The sequence below is a fragment of the Ostrinia nubilalis genome, chromosome 5 (genome assembly GCF_963855985.1).
Source record: "Ostrinia nubilalis chromosome 5, ilOstNubi1.1, whole genome shotgun sequence".
NCBI classification, from domain to species: domain Eukaryota; kingdom Metazoa; phylum Arthropoda; class Insecta; order Lepidoptera; family Crambidae; genus Ostrinia; species Ostrinia nubilalis.
Window position 1 is genome coordinate 3,908,336 of NC_087092.1, and position 16,757 is coordinate 3,925,092.

A 16,757-nucleotide genomic window follows, 5' to 3' on the forward strand; every position below is an offset into this window, starting at 1 on the left:
TAGATGACTAGTTTACATTAATTTAATAAATTGATATAATAAATACACAGATTTTTCGGCCTAAAGGATTCGTTATAGCTTTTAGTGAGTTCAGTATTTAATTTATTTAATTACTTAATTTTAGCAAACACAGATAAAAGTTGATTTTATTGTCCAATTAATTTTATCATGAAAAACGTTTTATTTTGTACATTTAAACGCGTATGTGGTTTCTGTAACATTGGAGACGGATTTTGTGCGACATTGACATTAATTCGGATTGACTTTTGGTTTATTGTGATCATGTTGTGGTTTGAAAAGAAAATACCTCCTACAATTAAAAAATAGCGCTTCGGTATGTAGGTCACAACAGAAATACATTTTCTTAGCGTATTGTGTTTCAAAATAATAGTGTCTGGAGATAATGCTTTTATTAATTTGACTTCTTTGTTTGAGTCGTTCTTATGTAACTTTTGTCGGGTACTTAGTCTTTTGTGCTTTCGAAAGTTCATAGCTATAGATCTACAGTTGGGATGAGTGATCCTCGTAACAAAGTAAAGTCGGCTTGATAAACTGTAACAGCTGCATCGCGTTAAAAATATAGCATCAGTATCCCAGCGGGGGGTAACGTTCGCAGTGTCTATGCCAGGACCTTGCTCGGAACTGGCCGCATCGAACAGGTTCCGCTCAGGTGCCGTTTACGTAACTTGCGCAAGCGCCGGCTCGCCCGTGTAATGTCATTCGCGTTTTCGATTATTACGATTTGATCGTGTTTTGTTTTTATGAGCCAGTAAACACGTTCGCTGTGTTTGAAAATAGAGACGATTTATTCGCGTCCACATTTGGAGCTAGAATTTCTGTACAATTTATTATAAAGGGACTCTACTTCACTTCGGTTCATCAAAACATCATCGTAATAGTATGTTCATTTAAAGCTCCTGAACAAAACTAAGCGACTCGACTGATGCAATTGCTGCTATTAAGCTTTTTATTTACGATACAGCCACTGTAAATTAACAAATAAAATCTAATCTTGTACAAAGACGACTTCAATGGCACCCTACGCATAACAACCATGAAAACGTTTAGTGTTTTGATTTCAAAATTACAGTTTACAAAACTGTTTTGTACATAAATAATCGTAAACGCCAAACTAAAATAGTAAACGCACGTAGCGACACCATCACAATAAATTATTTTTGAACAACCGCAGTCCCGTACGCTTAGTATAAATAAAATCCACTCCCACGCACCACGAAACTAATATGTCAAGGTTCATTTATAACATGTTTACATATTCTTGAAACCTTGCAATTAACGGAATGCATCCAACCACCACACGTGTGCCTTTTTAACATTTCGTTTCGACAAAATTAAATATTTACTCGTTAAAACGAATGGATATTTTTCATTTCGATCTCGAAGCGAGTGATGAAGTGAAAGCTATACAATTAATCGCAGTCGTTCTATTAACGTCTATTAGAAACAAAAGGTGCATTGCTATTTTCGCTTTTGCATTCATTTGTTTTAAACAAGCTGTTAATTTTTACGATAAATGAAAGCCTATTGATTGTCGTTGCGTTTGTCCATCTTACGTCATAGTAGTTTTTTGGCAACAACATTTGGGTTCAAAGGAGTTAATAGACATAATTTGTCATATTTTATGAGCAAGTTGAGAGGTAGACCGCTTTCTATTATTCCTGTAGCCCTTTTCTTCTAAAAATACTCATCTTCTAGTAAACACTTTTAGTGTAGATTTGACGTGTTGATTATAATATACTATCAGTGGACATAATTATCCAATTTAAAATCCAATAATCATCAAAACTAATGTTTTAAACAAAAATAATCAGTTATATATGATTCAATAATAAATAACACCAGTAGCACTGATTGCCATTTATGTTAGTTAACAATTATAATGTATTGTTTAACATAATGAGTGAGAAGTTGTTTTTGTAAGTGAGAGCGGTGTTGAGAAAATACGTAATGCGATGGAAACTAATTTGTGGTAATTTATTTAACAAATGCATTTAGTGTTTTATATTTAATTTTACAGCGCCAATAAAGAATATGACGTAATCGTGTTCTCTAATCGATCTCAGGAATTTCTTGAGAGCCGTGAAATCGGACTATCGCACGCGATTTTGAACCGTCGTCCTTGAGCAGACGATCCTGTTTGCGACCGCAGATAAAAACTAGTCATCCTTGAGGCAAACAGCCGAAATTCCGAGCCTTTCAACGATATTGGGACAAACACTATAAGCAGAGATACCTACTCAAGCGCCGTACATAAAACGTCATAGTGCCGATACTCGTAATATCGTCATGAACTTTGCCGTGACATACAGATAATTAAGGAAATGAAAGCAGTTACAATGTATGCGTTTAGCATTACGCCAAAACATCGAACAGGAAAAACATAATACCAATATCCTACTTATTCGTAATTTTACCTTAAACCACTGGATCGTATTAAAAGTCATGCTGGAACTGTTTTAAATCCTTGTTGTGTTTGACGCAATCCAAGTATCTTTTACACACAATAAACTTAGTTTCATAATATGATTTCTGTTGAATTCCTACAAGTCCCCAATGCGGTTTGGGCGGGCCCGTATTTACATTCGGACGCACCCCAGATGTCCCTTGTTATCTGTGTTGATCTTGACCCGACCCTTTAATGGTCTCACCATGTCCCACCATGTAACCTTGACATGCCTATTGTTTTCTCCGTGAGTTCTGAACTTTGTTATTCTCTGAGCACCATGTCTCAAGGGCGGATCCCTATTTGCATTTGGGCGTAATCCAATTTATTACACTCAATCTTCCTCATCTCGATTTGATCCCTCGCTTCGGATTTATCTAATCTGTTTTCTATAATTTCGTTTCATATTTCCCAAACGACATTATTTTCATTTGGTTATATTCCGAAAAATCCTATCCTTTTGAACCGAATCCTTAGTGTTTCGAGGTGATCAAATTTTCAAGAGTTCGTGAGCTATTATTACGATGATGCCTCTTAAAGTTTCAAAGCTCGAGGAAACTTGTAATTTTGGTTACACATTGTCCGTAGTACATGTACATTGTACGCTGGTCGTGACCTTTGCGAGCCCTTTATAGCCCGGGCGAGGGCACCGTGTCACGCTATGGGAGTAACATTGAGAAATGCCTCTAACGAGCATTGTCTTGTCGGGGAAGTGGGGCACAAGACGCGAGCCAACAGGTGCCTATTTAGATTTAATGCTAGCTAATAACCTTTATAATCTTGATGAATAGAGCCACAATTATGAGCACAATGCCGTTAACCTGAGTCGAGGATTTTCCCAACCTCCTCATTATTAATCGACGAAATATAGCAGTGCGGTGTAGTAACGGTCTTTGGGTCGTCTTTCTGCTCCAAATTTCCTACGGCGTTATTTGCTTAACCTATTACACAATGCCAGGTGTAGCCAGACCTGCATTCCTCCGTACACCTTACGATATTTAAATTTAAAATAGGTAGGTTTAACAGCTGCAATAGAATGTAATGTTATTGGAAAATGTGTTACAATATTCGTTCCGTATAAAAGTGAACTATGTACAAAATAAACAGTAGTAAAAACAAAATTCAAACCTATAAGACTTCTGTTTATCAACCAACAAAAAAATGGTTACTTAAACTTATCTTACGGACATGTTCCTTGTTTGAATAGGTAATAATCCGATAGCTTTATCTAAGGCTCTCAACCTTTCAAAGTGCATTATCAATGTCCATTATCCTATTTGCATTTTAAGAGTTAACATGCTCCAGGTGTGCGCGCGGCCTTATCATGTGTGCCCTCGTGCAGCCCTTGCCCTTATATGGTCTCGCTCTATGTAGAGACTAGAGATGGATAGTATTATAAGCGGAAAGCATAAAAATAGCCGCCGAAGCAACTAGTGTCATTTGTGTCACCGACGTAATAGGCGATAACTCGTTTATTTACGACCATAGTTATCCCATTTGGTTTGTGACTTGTGGTGTGTCAAAATAAGCGAATTACCAATGAAGAGGTTTCTAGATTACGATTGTACTTCTAAATGTTTTTGTTACGTCTAAGCTTTAAATGTATAAATCAATAAATATCAATTCAGCTTGTATTTAACAAAGAACTATTGATGTTAAGCTATCAATACGATTGAGCCATGTCAGATGCCTATAGAAACTCGTGAAGTTTTACATCAGTGTTCTGACCTCAGACGTTACAACCCACACGATGGAAGATGAAGATAACCTCACGATATAACACATTGGCACAACAATACACAGGCAAATAGATAACTATGTACTTAATGCCAAAGTGTCAAACATTAAACAATAGCTAATTTCCTTGTTACTTAATATTTTATCTTAACATCAGTTAAGCATGCAGTTGCAAATATTTGTTGTTCAGAATGAGCATTAAAATACTGCAAATATTCACTGAGATCACTATGATCTTTTCCTTCCGTATAAACAGGAAGAAGTTTAAACTTTCTATTTCGTTTGTTGATATTTTGCACAGCAATGGTATAATAAAACATTGGAGGTCAAACACGCTATATATAAGCACATTTTTATATATTTTAGAGCCAGACGTGTCGTAATTTCATTAAAGCAGCATTTGCCTATGACATAAGGTGTAATTGTGAAACAAAACGGTCGAATCTGTTACAGTTCATTGACGGACTCACACCTTGCGCGGCTAATAAGGTCAAACGTAATTTCTTAAAATGTTTTCTCATTCACATTCAATAGCCAATACAATAAGCAACATTAACCAACAATAACGTTTATGTTTATGAAAGCTTCAAGATTATTATTCTTTAACTCGGCGCCATTTATAAGTTATATCATCATAAGCATATTAAAATGCTTAAATATTCTGTTATGCTATCTTACGTCTTTACATAGGCTATTATACTGCATTAAAAATGCATAATGCACTTGAATATCATCTCAGATTACTCCACTCTACTTTGCATTGCTGCACATTACTCGTCGCTGCGGCGTCCGTTTCCATCCGCTAACTCCTTCCGATTTTACCGACTTATCGATAAAATTAAATAATCGATCGAAACGTTCATTCAATCGAGTATTTCGCCTGCGGTCAGCATTGCACAAGTCAGCTCCCGATTATCGCGGGCCAGTTGGCCACGCGCGGAGCCTCAGTGGCGCAAGCTATGACCCTAATGTTACCAAAACATCTGAACCTTGTCGCGAGGTAAACAGCTGTCGAACCTTCTTTCCTTGTACTTGACGCCCTTAAATACATAGTAAAAACCGTTCAATTGACAGGCTTCACGACGCCGCTTCAAGTTCTTTAAGGTCGACGGAGTTTACTCATTATAAGCAAATGCTACACAAAAGGATGAAAACGATTTTCTTTCTCCCTATTTTGAAAGTCTTTTGATTAAATTCATCGGCACTTAGATACAGGTTTTCTAAAAAGTCTGCAACAAAAAACCTTTAGGAAATTGCCGTAACTATAATTGTTTACTTCGTCTGTTCATAGAGTTCAACGACCACCAATTTTCTCAATAGTTAGTTAATTTTCTTTATACGTCGCCAATTTTCGTACCGCACGATTTTCGCCTCCAATTTCCTGGGATCAGTTAACTTTTCTTTCCCTGTAACATTCCAAAGGGTTTTGGAGGTCGACGCACCCTTCTGCTAATAAAATGCTTTGAAGATTGTGCTGACTTGTTGACGGTTCAATAACGAACCAATCATGACATTCGTAGAATCTCACGGAAAATCTACTTTGATATCGGAATCCGTATTTCTAAAAGTCCTCGAAAATGTTCCGATACTGCTTCGGGAAGGTTGTGTAAGCAAACTCCATGAATGTATGTTTACAGAGGTAACAAAGAATCGTATAGAAATGAGAGATCTCTAATGATAATCGCGCGTGATGTAAGGATTAGAAACCTAACCAATTGGATAAATTGCAGATTAATCCGGCTGCCACCAACAAATGTTGGGTATTAATAACAAATTATTTATGTGAAGTGAAAGTAACCAACAATGTCCCCGCGTTTCAACGGGTTGGCTTTCTTTAGATATTGTGGTAAAGATTGAATCTTACGAAGTTGTTTCTCGTAATAATTCTAACTAAGGCTATATCGGCTCTCGGCGAAGCAAATCTATAAACCCGATGAAAGAAATGCCTTATCGCATACATATTAAGTAGAAAACTGGTGAAACAGGGTTGTATGGACTAATGCGTTTGCGCCGGGATCATAAATTCAACCGCAATATTAAAACGTCAATAGATTATCATAATTACCAGCTGAATAATATTGCCGCCATAAATTGTGTGTCTTATATCAGAAATGTTGGGGAAGGAAGTAAGTAAATGGATTTGAGAAAAAAGGTTGCTAAAAGAAGATAAGATCGAGTAGATAGTTTAATTATTAATTAGTAAATTAGTTGCACGCGTGTGCTTACAATGAGGCGGCGTTCCCATGCAAGTTCTTGAACCGGCGAGGAGTATTCATACAAAGGAAAGGTTGGCGAGCCCGGTGCCGGCCTTGCGGCCGGGTCGCGCGTCTATGCCGCATAATAGGGAGATGACAGCTCGATAGCTGCGCGATGGCGGCCCAAGACGGCTGACGACGAGGAAACGCCGCGAAGGTCTCGGCCCTTTTACAATAATAAGCCGGTTTTCGATAAAATTATCGTGATATTGAAAGTTGACGTTATCTTATGGCCAGTTCAAGAGGTCTCTAGTCATCCTCGTGGCTGCTTCTGAAACAAAGTGGTTGTCGATTACAACGAAACGAGCAAGACTATTTATGGCTTCCAAATTAAAGTAATTTAGTTGAGGTTATAGTTAAGTTGCATTTTATCTAAACTTAATTATCTTTTAAATATTCACCTGCCCTGCCCTTATGGCACTTGCACCTGCAAAACTCTATGGTAATCACGTTAAAGGAAATTATTATTTATCTACTCAATGACTCACCAATACGATATAACCATATACAGACAAGTTTAAACATCCAATAATTTATTACATATTATTACATATCGAGCTTTGTTTTGACGTTAGCAATGATTTGGAAGATTTGTGGCGATTCTGTGGGATAAATATACAGAAATAGGCGCTTTGGGTGAACTCCAGGGTCGGGCATCGAATGTTTGGGATGGGTATGCCAAGTGTTTTACTAAGTTATGCGCATAAGAATTGATATACGAGTAGTACTGCAGTGTCATTTATTTAAATAACAATAAAAATTACAAAACTCAAGACTTATTAACTTCATAACACTTGCTCCAACTACAAGTTCCTTATGACGCATAAAATTTTAGGTAGGTTTACTCGTAGACATTAAATTCTATCACACCTCTGGACAAATCATGTACCTTAAAAACAAAGCCCTATCAGTAGTCTTCATTCCAAAAAGTTTTAGTCACTCAATGATTCACAGTTGTCCACCCGTCATCACTCAAGGCTCGGGTGCGTTTGTGAACAATCCTCAGATCATCACAATGCGTTCCCGAACATAGCACACCCAGCTGAACACTGTGGCATTTTATGTCGTTGTGGTAGAGATTATTTTGCAACAAAAGTGTATAGTCTGATATGCTGTACGTATAAGTAAGGTAGTGGCCGCGCATATCTTTATTAATTACTGGCCAATTCCGTCGAGGATGTGACGCCATGTGCGCGTGCGCCTCCTGCTAATGTTACGTTCGTCCTTGAGGCTTACGAATTACACTTGGGGCCAATAAAATTTAAGTTGAACGTGCAATTATTTGATTGAGATTGATATCTTTGGTTTGAATCAAAACCTGCTAAGTAAGCTGGAACCTGTTACTTCTAGCCCCTCTCTCCCTTACTCAGGTAAAAACGTAAAAAACGTAATATTCTCTGGTAACCAGAGGATTTAGTGCTTGTTGTAAAGATGATGCAAAGTTTACTTGGATAATGATGCTTTTTCATGAAAATGACACGTCGTGTGATTTGAAGTATGTAAATACTTATACTCTACATCGAAATTCAGCTCGTTACTGACCAGATATCTAAATATAACGTTGATAAAGATAGACAAAGAACCGTGCCTGTATCGGGAACGCAATTAGTTTATAGTGCGTCGCCTTTTAAATCCACTTAGTTGTAACCCGACTGTGCTGATAGCTTGCTCCCGAGTGTACGACATTGTTATTTTTCCGCGCGTGCCGCTGCGGTGGGATCCGAACATGATACTGGATTAAATATGCACATTTTAAACGGAGCCGTTTTGCCAAATTCGTTCCTTGGGGCGTTTCCATAGCTTCGGGTGGACAAGTCTCCATTTTCTTTATAATGCCTACCTTTGGTAGAGTCTCGTAGAATAAATTTCAATATATTAAGGTTAAAAAACTTTTAAAACGATGATTTTCCTTATACTCTTCTCTGAATCGTTTTTTGAATAGATTAAATCTCTGATATCAAACTTGTTAATAGATAGAGGATAAAATTTTGTCAGATGTGTCAAAGTTAATAATATAACTTAAAAAAAGTCAGCGAACAATAAGTCTGCGAGTCCTTAGTATTCAGCAGCGGCGTTGTTATGCGATGACAATCGAAACTGTTCAATTGATTTCATAACGAATTTATGTGCAGTTTGTATGCGCTGGCTGCGCGCGCGACGCTTTCGGGCACCGTGTGGCACATCAATCAGCAATTTTAACCTATTGCAGGGCCATATAGGGGACCAGTGCGCGCCATAACGAATTCATAAACACCACGCCATATGACAACGAGCGTACTATCTCAAAGAATCTAAAGTTATACATTTTATCTGATGATGCCCTGCAGCAAAATAAAATCAAATCAACATCCTTTGATCTCAACCATTATGAACCCGTGCAATAACATTTGGAAAGTATACGCAAATCGTAAAAATCATTAATATTTTCTTCCGCTGAAAGTAGAATTTATCGCCAGTAAATCAATCGGCGGCGCAATAGCTTTATGTAAGCTTACTGATGACTGCAATAGGTACTTTGATCATCCTCACATTTACATAATTCTATCTCATGAGCAGATTTTGTGTTGAACATCATGTATGAAAGCTATCAATTTTAGATTAAAAAAAACTACTTTGAATTTCACCAACGATTTAAAGTGTGTTGACAAAAAAAAATGATGATTTCATAACAGGATTATGAGTAGACTGCATTGCGCCTATTTGTACATACCTCTGTAAATAAATAATGATAATAAACCTTAATAGCATACCTATTTGTCAGATTTCCTATCATAACTAGAAAAAAGCAGATATTCCAGGACTTAACTCTACTTCACTAGTTTTGCGTTTTCTTCAACATCTGTTGATAATATTTCCTTTGCGTAAGAATGTGGTACTATTTAATATTAACACACTTCTATGTCTATTGAATAATGCTATGACATAAAGGCGGGCATTCAACCTGTAGGGTGGACAATACAATGTTGCTCTGTCGGTAATGCTCATGTATGAGAAAGCTGCCGATGATTCAACACTATGTAATCATGTCACTGTGGATCAACGTGTTGATTTGCGTGTATGACTTTCATGCGATTGCTATAGAATCTGTGTGACCTTTTGTGCTGACATTTTAACAATAATTTCTGTGATAAAAATCCATCGTCATGTGTGTTTAGACTATTCCAGACTCGGTAGGAAAAACATTTTCCAGTTTGTGTCAATTCGCGCGACTATAATTAAAACCTGAGTAAATGTTGGTAATTACCTTTCTAACTCTCTTTTGTTACTTTAAACTACCTACACAGGACGAAGTCATCGGCTAATATCAATACATTACTCATAACCCTATGGTGTACGTGTGCTTCCACACGACAACGCGCCGAATCCGAACCGTTTCGCAACCGGCTCGTAAACAAACGTCATGCACGCACTCCACTTTATTAGAGATTTCTTTGGCAGCACTCAGCTGTTTCTACACCGACTAGTATTTCTGATACGAAAATAATCAGAATCACAGTTTTATGGTGAGTTATGCGTTCGCCATTGACCCAATATGCACCGGATTACATAATTGATAGGGGACGGCCGGTATTAGAGCAAGGGCGCGGGGAATTGATTCTAACGTCCACAAATCTGTCTCATCCTGCGAGGCGAAACAAAAGATTATAGAACCATCTGAAACATACTACTTTTTCTATTGAACAAAGTATGTATTTTACATTTTGCAATCAAGCATCTAAGACAGTGACGACACCAAACTCTAGTCATCGACTCTACATTGATGAAATAAAACCTACAATCAAATTAATGTTAAAAAATTGTACGAGTAAGAACATAATTTATGCTAATGTGATTCGATTTCCAAAAACAATGGATGCATAAATCTGAGTGGAAGTGGCATCACAGTCGGAGCCGTTTATTGAGCAACTAATTTATTGTCTGTTACGATCTTCGGAAAGCTTCTTTATGAAGATTAAAACGCTTTTAAAAATGCATTACGTCACAAAACTATCACATTACGCTAAGCTATAGAGTTGGTGTGTTCACTGTTCGGCTCGCCGCCGAACGGTGTAATCTTGTTCGCATCTAAATCTTATGCAATGCCTATTTGTTCGCCGGGCCTGTCATCACTCAACTGAGCAACTGTGACATCGGCTATTTCCGACGTATCTGACCATCGGCCCCAGCTCATTGTACAGTCGGGCCGCTAGACGATGTAACATCGATATTTAATTTTAAGTGATGACAGTCACTATAGATAGATGATAGTATTGTTATGATATGTCACTCCGCCGGTGGATCGCAAGGAGATCTCTGACCTCATCATTTAGGCCGGGCAATTTGATGGCAAACAAATTGTAATTTTCGTAGACCTGTCTGATGAAATGTCGATAATCTAAAACGAAAACATCATGAAATTTTCTTGACGAAATCTTCACAATCTGCAACAACAAATGAATGAACTTCATCATGCATGTCGCAGATATTATCGATCCTGACGTTACAAGCGTCGCTCTGTCTGTAGCTCCTCCGTTCTAGGAACGGATGCCGGCACTCCTGCGCAGCTGAGCTATTGCAGCCGCCATTAACCCATTACGTTGGCCGCAGATATTGCAAGCGCACGGCTAATTGTTGGCTATGTGTGTGCTGCCTCTTGTGGGACCCTCGCGCCGACAGCGGTCCCATAGTGTAACGGTTAGCGTTACCGCTGACCTTTATCTTAGATCTAAATTCTAATTTAATTACTATTATCTACCTAAATAAATATACTTAAATAATAAAATATCTAAATCTACGTAAACTACCTAACTAAATAACTTAATTAAATAATTCATAATGTTCTACACTAATCAAATAAATAAAATAATAAATCTACAAGCAAACCCGCGCGAAACAAGTTGTTAAATAATTCTTTTGTTCTCTGTCGAGCGGGCGGGCTGACCACCAGCGAGGAACCAAATCACATCACCATCAATGCTAGCGAGGACAGTGGTTTGAATATACTACCACCGGTGACGAATCTCGTGCGATACGATAGTTAGCTCGTAACCCACACCCTTAAGGTCTCTTTCTCTTAAATTGTAATAAATGACTTGTTAACTTAAATCTATCTTTTATTTCTCTAAACTTAACTCTAAATTCTAAATATGTCACAGCTACTAAAGTTCCAACCGTGACATTGGCGCCCAACGTGGGGCGCCAATGTCACGGTTAGTGGCTTTAGGCCAAGTGACATAATAGAATTTAGATTTAATTAGTTAAATAAAAGATAGATTTAAGTTAACAAGTCTTTTATTTCAATTTAAGAGAAAGAGACCTTAAGGGTGTGGGTTACGAGCAAACTATCGTATCGCACGAGATTCGTCACCGGTGGTAGTATATTCAAACCACTGTCCTCGCTAGCATTGATGGTTATGTGGTTTGGTTCCTCGAGTTGGTAGGCCCGCAGAGTCGTCGACGCGCCAGACGGCTAGGGCCGTACGCACTGTGGTGTAGGGCCACTTAGAGTGTGCGCACGGGCCGTCCGACACGGCAGGCAGCTCTGCCGGGTTGAAGAGCCAGGTGGTAGGTTCGGCAGTGGTGACCATGCATGGTGTAGTAGGTAGGCGTAGAAGATGTAGGTGAACGTGAACCCCGGTGAATCAAAGCGGACACTAAAGCAGTTGCTAGCTTTTGTCCGTTTGACTGCGACATCAAAATACTAGCGAAGCAGATGGAATGATTTGGTAATAAATGGTGATGTAATGATGTGGCAGTCAAACAGAATTACAATAGGTGCAGTGAAAGTGATTGCAGTGAAGTAGGCAAAAATATTAAATTATGTAGGTAGATAATTATTTAGAATATCATCTATATAGGCAATTAATTTATAGAACAATATAGGTAGGCAATAATTTAGAATAATTAGAACAGTAGAATTAAATCAGAATAGTTCAATTTAGCAAATTAAATAGAATTTGGAATGAGTGTCGTTACAGTACGAACAAGGTCATACAAAGGTCATGACGTGTCGATGTCATTTCGTAAAATCGATTCATTTAATATTTTATTATGTAATAAGATGTAAAATATTACGAGTAACAATTGTAGCAACAGTTAAAATTACGAAATGACATCGTCCAGATACACTGAGCACATGGATTGCACATTTCAAGAACAAAATGGCGGCTAGGTACTTACATTTAGCACAAGTATAAAATCTAGGCATTAAAAATTACTTTTGCAACACTCACCCGGTAGCGGGGTTCACGAATACGCGATTACATTTTGGAGTTTTATAAAGTTACGTACATCGCGGGTCCGGCGGTGACGGACAGCGATACGTCCGTGCTCAATAACGCTCTGGCTCGGACTACGAGACGCGGCGGGAGCATCGAGGCCGTAGGCGCGTCGCTTGCGCATGCATAAAAAACAGCCCGCCCGCTCGACAGAGAACAAAAGAATTATTTAACAACTTGTTTCGCGCGGGTTTGCTTGTAGATTTATTATTTTATTTATTTGATTAGTGTAGAACATTATGAATTATTTAATTAAGTTATTTAGTTAGGTAGTTTACGTAGATTTAGATATTTTATTATTTAAGTATATTTATTTAGGTAGATAATAGTAATTAAATTAGAATTTAGATCTAAGATAAAGGTCAGCGGTAACGCTAACCGTTACATCTAACTACTAACCGTGACATTGGCGCCCATACCGGTCTATTCTATCGCACTTGAGACGTTACCAGTGAGTTTTACTTGTAATGAATGGTTATTTTTGGTGTTGGCATTCAAATAACTTAGTTCTAAGATTGTAACTAATATTGTAATCTCTGTGTGGTAGTACTAAACTTGTAATTTTTGTGGAGAATTGCTACACTATTCTACCTACTATAATTTTGTTAAATATAAAATGTATCTACCTACATTTTATAATATTAACTAAATTCTACCTACCTTTGGTAATATTATTTAATTTTTAATAACTACCTACCACACATAGATTTTGTTAAACTAAATTGTAATGCTTACTGTTGTATTGTGTAAATTGCAACACACACCCGCGTGCCTACCTAGTATTTTTTTATATTACGTACTCGGTAATTCTAATCTAAAATATAAATTTAACTTGTAACTAAAAACGTTACTTCTAAATAAACTATTAAATTAAATAATAAATTGTAAATACTACTAAAAATAAACAATTTATTATACCTACTCGTATCTTACCTACTGATATCTCTTAAACCTATCTTTGGAAATCTAACTTAATTATAAAGTCTAAAACTATTTTTAACTGTCTTGTCTGACGCACCATCTAAAATGGATTGCAAGGTACACTCTACTAAGTACCTCTTTGCATTGCTTAGGACTTAAGATAGGAAGTTGTTGGGTGCAGCAGTTGCTAAACAACTGCGCATACTTGTAATTAGCTGTAGTCTACCCTACAGATAATATTCCGACCTCTTCATTTAATTTATAGTTATCTTATGACTTTCTCTAAATCTTAACTTAATAAATCTTGTGAGTATTATGAGATCTACTAAAAATCATATACTCTGTACGTCAGGTTGCAAGTAAACAGACCTAAAATGTTTATTTTGTTAGTCAGACTCAAGATTAGCTAGTACAGTTAAGATAGCGGATTTTCCTTAGGTAAAATCCTACCGTAAAAAGGGGGATATGTAACGGTTAGCGTTACCGCTGACCTTTATCTTAGATCTAAATTCTAATTTAATTACTATTATCTACCTAAATAAATATACTTAAATAATAAAATATCTAAATCTACGTAAACTACCTAACTAAATAACTTAATTAAATAATTCATAATGTTCTACACTAATCAAATAAATAAAATAATAAATCTACAAGCAAACCCGCGCGAAACAAGTTGTTAAATAATTCTTTTGTTCTCTGTCGAGCGGGCGGGCTGTTTTTTATGCATGCGCAAGCGACGCGCCTACGGCCTCGATGCTCCCGCCGCGTCTCGTAGTCCGAGCCAGAGCGTTATTGAGCACGGACGTATCGCTGTCCGTCACCGCCGGACCCGCGATGTACGTAACTTTATAAAACTCCAAAATGTAATCGCGTATTCGTGAACCCCGCTACCGGGTGAGTGTTGCAAAAGTAATTTTTAATGCCTAGATTTTATACTTGTGCTAAATGTAAGTACCTAGCCGCCATTTTGTTCTTGAAATGTGCAATCCATGTGCTCAGTGTATCTGGACGATGTCATTTCGTAATTTTAACTGTTGCTACAATTGTTACTCGTAATATTTTACATCTTATTACATAATAAAATATTAAATGAATCGATTTTACGAAATGACATCGACACGTCATGACCTTTGTATGACCTTGTTCGTACTGTAACGACACTCATTCCAAATTCTATTTAATTTGCTAAATTGAACTATTCTGATTTAATTCTACTGTTCTAATTATTCTAAATTATTGCCTACCTATATTGTTCTATAAATTAATTGCCTATATAGATGATATTCTAAATAATTATCTACCTACATAATTTAATATTTTTGCCTACTTCACTGCAATCACTTTCACTGCACCTATTGTAATTCTGTTTGACTGCCACATCATTACATCACCATTTATTACCAAATCATTCCATCTGCTTCGCTAGTATTTTGATGTCGCAGTCAAACGGACAAAAGCTAGCAACTGCTTTAGTGTCCGCTTTGATTCGCAGGGTTCACGTTCACCTACATCTTCTACGCCTACCTACTACACCATGCATGGTCACCACTGCCGAACCTACCACCTGGCTCTTCAACCCGGCAGAGCTGCCTGCCGTGTCGGACGGCCCGTGCGCACACTCTAAGTGGCCCTACACCACAGTGCGTACGGCCCTAGCCGTCTGGCGCGTCGACGACTCTGCGGGCCTACCAACTCGAGGAACCAAACCACATAACCATCAATGCTAGCGAGGACAGTGGTTTGAATATACTACCACCGGTGACGAATCTCGTGCGATACGATAGTTTGCTCGTAACCCACACCCTTAAGGTCTCTTTCTCTTAAATTGAAATAAAAGACTTGTTAACTTAAATCTATCTTTTATTTAACTAATTAAATCTAAATTCTATTATGTCACTTGGCCTAAAGCCACTAACCGTGACAATAGTTCCACTGACATTTTAATGGCATTGAAAGAATTTACGCATTTTTGGAATATTTTGGTATGAGATTCATTGCCTGTACAGCTGCCGTGGTACCTTGATAGATGTGCGATTATTTGATATAATACATGTTGACTCTTTGTTGCTCCAATGTCATAAATTGGAGCATTGATATTCAGCTAACAATCCACGTGATTGATGATGATGGAATTTGATTGAACTTACGAAAATTATATTCTTCTTCTCATAAGTAAATACACAATACACGCGGTACATTAAAGTCAACACACAAGTGCACTACATAAAGTGCATTTAGTGCAATTGCAGCGACCGGCAGTCTAATTGAACGCACTCGTGTGCCGGCGCAGCGCGGGACATCGCCACATGGCCGCCGCGCCAGACCCGCTGTCTGGACGCATTGCTTGCTAAATAGCATGCTGAGATCGATTCATAACTTGCTTGATTAGTAAATTCAGATGTTTAATAACGTAAATAGGATAATGACTCATTTTTGTATTATTCATGGGATATGTCAGATCTGAAACTTTCAACTGTAACTTGATTTTTTTGTCTCTCGTTTCCAAATCTGAAAATTCTTCAGGTTATCTCTTTTGAAATTCATACTACCTGTAGTCGACTCAACCAACGGTGATTGTAGAGTAGGTAGAATGGAAACTGTCGTCTCTATCCATTTATTGTCTTCGGTATGATTTCTAAGAGAGCTTATATAGCTTACTGTGCGAATAGTATACGAGTATAGTTGTGTAGAGTCATTCAAATATCAACTGTTGTATGACACGATCATAGCAAACCGATTGCGAAACCAGAACACAGTTCTATTTTAATGTTCATCAGTGCTTGAAATAATAAAATCTCAACAAGCCGGCTCCCGCTGTCAATCGTTTATCCGAGAATCACTTGTATGCGCGTACGCACGTTGCAGCGCATCGCTGCCGGGGTCGACGACCTGTGCATAGACAACCAGTGCATAGATAAAATCGCTGGAAACGATTCGCGATTGTCTAGCTCTATAATAAGAACTTTATAGCATTTATTATGTCACAAGAAAATTGAATCGGCGCTTAATTGGTCCCGTATCTGAATTCTCATCGAATGTTATTTTTATGCAATAAATTACGTGAATAGACTATTTAATGTTATTAGTCTGCTAATAGCGAATATTGACATGTCTTTAATG

At 37.6% G+C, this 16,757-nt stretch overlaps 1 protein-coding gene and 1 long non-coding RNA gene across 2 annotated transcripts in view; both read left to right on the forward strand.

The window, feature by feature from the left end:
- Window positions 1–16,757, forward strand: part of LOC135072119 (uncharacterized) — a 99,794-nt gene that overhangs the window by 63,033 nt on the left and 20,004 nt on the right. The gene's annotated exons all lie outside the window — the stretch shown is intronic.
- LOC135071689 (uncharacterized) lies at window positions 13,175–15,489 on the forward strand. The gene is made up of 2 exons (XR_010257308.1): window positions 13,175–14,531; window positions 15,130–15,489. It is a non-coding gene; the product is annotated as an uncharacterized LOC135071689 (long non-coding RNA).